The sequence below is a fragment of the Salvelinus fontinalis genome, chromosome 5 (genome assembly GCF_029448725.1).
Source record: "Salvelinus fontinalis isolate EN_2023a chromosome 5, ASM2944872v1, whole genome shotgun sequence".
Taxonomy (NCBI): Eukaryota; Metazoa; Chordata; class Actinopteri; order Salmoniformes; family Salmonidae; genus Salvelinus; species Salvelinus fontinalis.
The window spans coordinates 55514735-55519143 of NC_074669.1; the positions used below are offsets into that span (position 1 = coordinate 55514735).

Sequence of the window (4409 nt, forward strand, 5' to 3'; positions counted from 1 at the left end):
TTTCGTGAAATTGTACTTCAGTATGGTTTCATAAACAAAGACATGCCAGAATATTAAGTATCACATTGTCATAAGTATCAAAACAATATGTAGCTTTTCTGCAGAAAGAACCAGCCTCATAAATTTATGACTTTATCCTTTTTCTTCAGTGTGGCCCTAGTACTCTGTCATATAAACAAATACACATTCCATATGAATATAAAAACACAATGTGTAACATTATGTTCCTTTATTGAATAAGGACAAAACAAAGCAGGTAAACCATCAGCTCCTTTCGAAACTGAAGTCACAGTGACTCTACAAGATGGAAAGCACAGAATCCAAGCATATTATACAAAATGATACATACACATTCAAAGGTCTGTATATAACACACCATGCATGTCTGCACACTAAAATAAATGCAGGACAAATCCATACACATCAACTGAACAGACAAATGAATGGATGCAGTAGCCTCCCTGCAGCCTTGTATTACACACAGTATACCGCACAAACATCATAAGAGGCCAAATTCGTAAAAAAACGAACCCAAAAAAAACCAAATTCCTCTGCCACCGCAGGACATATTTAACCAAAATTGAAAGCACACATACTAACTAAAATAATTCAACACATATTGGTCCCTCAGCAGCCGACCACTGTCGTCATCAGGGAAGATTGCCGGATTGTCCCAGTCCATGGCTGGTGGCACTCTGGGGGCCCTCTCCTTCCTCAGGCAGGCCACATTGTGGAGGACAGCACAAGCCACAGTAATATCACATGCCCTAACAGGGCTGACCCTTAATTTGTGAAGGCAGTGAAAGCGTGCCTTCAGGAGGCCAAAGGTCATTTCAACTCTGGCCCTGGTCCTGGCATGGGCATGGTTGTAGGCCTGCTGTGCTTCCTGGGGGTCTGTGAAAGGTGTCAGGAGAAAAGGCTGGCAGCCATACCCCCTGTCTCCCAGCAACACACCTGTCAACACAAAATCTCATCATTACTACCTCATAAACACAGTGATATTCTTGACACAGCCATGATGGTTATAAATAGGGGTTGTGTGGCTTACCTTGTGATAGGCACTGATAGATTTCAGAGGCCCGAAAGATTCTGGAGTCATGGACTGAGCCAGGCCATTTTGCCACAACATTGCTGATCACACAGTCAGCATTGCAGACCATCTGAAATCATAAGATGAGGAATATTACACCAATCAATGCACATCACTGGCAATGCAGAGTGTTCGTCAATGGACAATATCAAAAAGTTATGTTCACCTGAACATTAATGCTGTGAAATGATTTCCTATTCACAAAATCGGCCTCATGGGCACCTGAGGGGGCTTTTATCCTTATGTGTGTGCAGTCCACTGCACCAATGACATTGGGGAAACCTGTCACACAAAGTAATGAGTATCCTACTATGTGTTAACAGTTGTCCTGTAATTTGTAGATCCTCTTACCTGCAATCCTATAGAACTCCTCTTTGATGTCACAGAGTCTTCTGTGGCCAGGGAAGGAGATGAAGACATCTGCTAATGCTTTGATAGCCAGACACACGCTCCTTATTGTGCGGCAAATTGTGGCCTTGTTCAGCATCCCCCACTGAGTACAGGAAGGCTCCACTAGCAAAAAAGCGCAAGGCCACACAAACCATTTGCTCCACACTCAGTGCATGGCTCCGTGCAGTGCGGTGCTTAATCCTGGGACCCAGTAGTCTGCATAGATACCTGATGCCATCTGCAGAAAACCTGTATCTTTCATATAGATGGTCATCAGGGAAGGCCAGTGGGTCCAACCGGTCCCTGAAGACCCTTTCTCGCCTGAAGGCTCTCCTCAGCACAAGTGCTTCTTCATCCACCACTTCTCGCACGAATGGGCATGCCATTGTCAGGGCAGAAAGGAACACACAATTTTGGGCCTTCATATAGGCTAGTGGCCACACCTGGTGCTGGGGGGGTGGGCAAAAGAGGGCGATGCCTTATAACGATGACTTGGTTGTACTGATTGCCGGGAAAATAAAAAAACCTTAGAAAGATGCCACCGTCCTGTGTGCTCACAATAAGAACTCATATGTCATGGCTCACTTGACTTTACGAGAATATACCTAATTTTTATTTTGAGCTGTGTCATCTTCTTGGAGCTGGGGGAGGAAAGAAAAATAATGATTAATACATTTGTGTTACAGTTAGCATACAGTGTACATTGAAGGCATATCTCACCTCCCTCTCAAGTTATTTTATTTCAAGGTCCAGTTTCCTAATTGTCCTCTTTTTTATTTCGGACTCCAGTGCAAGATTTTCCATCTTTTTCTTCTTGTACTGAATGTCTATGTCTGCCAGTTCTATTTGGCGCCGGAGGTGGTTGCCATTCAACTTTCTGATAGCTTGTGAGCTCTGTGAACACAATACAATTAGCGCAGCTGGAATTTGGCAGGATGTGGTGTCCTTTTATTAATACGCACTATGTTGCCAGGCTGGTTTTCCCACTGTATAGCATCTGGGTCCTGTAAAAGAAATTCGATTTTTTGATTTTGATGAGGACTCCTCACCATTGTAGAGTAAATAGTACTTTCACAGTCTTAACATGATACCTCATGCCTTCTGGAATCCAGAGAGATGGTCTCCTCCTCATCATCGTCTCCATCATGTGCTGTTGCTGCTGCACTGGGGCCTTCACCCTATCACATTTAATCGGATTCATATTGAAGCTAGTAGACAAGACATGCCAGGCCTACAGTATGCCTTTGATGGAGTACTCACTGGATCAGCATCGTCTGGTGCTTGTGCTGGTGGCTCTAACAGGAACACAGTGCTGCCAGACACTGCAAGGCAATAGGTAAACCAAAGTCAGACAGTCCAAATTGATTCAATATGAATGTGGTTGTATCCCATGTAGAGATGGAAGGACATACCTTGAATGAAGCGGGTGGCATCTTGGGAGGAACCTATGCTCGTCTCTTTCCCCCCAGGGATCCCCTCTAAGACGGGCCTGCCTTTATTTAGCTCCAAGGCCATGTCCTCTGCTGGGGTAAGGTCAGCCTTTGGTGACCCACCACCCGTGCCTTGTCTGTGGGTATTCTTTTTCACTGCTAAAACAGTACAGACAATGTGTGAGCAGGCACCTTCTGGGTACAATATATGCTTGTGCTTTGTTAAATATTAGTCAGGGACCATACCATTCTGCAGAATGTTCTTGTATTTGATTTTGACCTGCTGCCATGTCCGTTTTGGCCCGTTCATGTTTAATCTACACACACACACACATTTAATGGAGTCACACTGCAAAAAATTACTTGGTATTTTTGTCTTGTTTTCAGTAAAAATATCAAAATTTATCATAGCTTTATACAGTGTGATGGAGTTACTTTACACAATTTCACTCATATCTGCAGTGCATTTCAATTAAAAATTTAACCGTTTCATAATTACAGTACAACTGCATTTTTGGAGATGTGAATTAAATATTTGAATTGTAATTGTGATGTTTCAGCGGAGCGGTGACTGTGTAATTGTGCACTACTTACGCATTCAGGCGGTCTGCAATACTTTGCCACGCTTTTTCTCTTTGCTTTATCACTGTGGCGGTGTTGCCTTTCTTCTTAATTATATCTTTTACCTCCTCGTATGCCTCCATGAGGATTTGTGCTTCCGACGGGGAAAAGTACGCGGCTCTAGTTGCCATGGTAAATCAGTTAATCTGTGATCTGTGGCGGGGTCTATTTGAGTGAGCCGTGAGCGCGCACCTATCCAGGATTGGTTTCACCTGGCTTAATGAATCCGTGTCTGCTCATCCTGGCTTGGTCTTTGTGCAACCAATTAAGCCTGGACGCACATGTTTTGGCTTCATTGAGCTCAGCTGAGTCATTTATCCCGGATGTCTTAATTCTACTTTTGTGCAACAGGCCCCTGGTCGTCGTTGACTCTACTTAGGCTTACACATTGCTCTTTTTTTATTTTATTTATTTAACTAGGCAAGTCGGTTAAGAACAAATTATTATTTACAATGACGGCCTACCAAAAGGCCTCATTAAAAATACTATATAAATATAGGACAAAACGCACATCACAACAAGAGAGACAACACAACATAAAGAGAGACCTACGACAACAACATAGCAAGGCAGCAACACATGACAACAAAGCATGGCAGCAACACAACATAACAACAACACAACATGGTAGCAGCACAAAACATGGTACAAACATTATTGGGCACAGTCAACAACACAAAGGTCAAGAAGGTAGAGACAACAATGCATCACACAAAGCAGCCACAACTGTCAGTAAGAGTGCTCATGATTGAGTCTTTGAATGAAGAGATTGACATAAAACAGTCCAGTTCGAGTGTTTGTTGCATCTCGTTCTAGTCGCTAGCTGCAGCGAACTGAAAAGAGGAGCGACCCAGGGATGTGTGTGCTTTGGGGACCTT

At 43.4% G+C, this 4409-nt stretch overlaps 1 long non-coding RNA gene across 1 annotated transcript; it reads right to left on the reverse strand.

Annotated features, from left to right (window-relative positions):
* Positions 1–214: 214 nt before the first annotated feature.
* Positions 215–3884, reverse strand: LOC129855884 (uncharacterized). The gene is made up of 7 exons (XR_008759566.1): positions 3157–3884; positions 2893–3069; positions 2741–2802; positions 2201–2658; positions 1442–2121; positions 1049–1160; positions 215–954 (listed from the first exon to the last, which is right to left on the reverse strand). It is a non-coding gene; the product is annotated as an uncharacterized LOC129855884 (long non-coding RNA).
* Between the last annotated feature and the right edge of the window lie 525 nt (positions 3885–4409).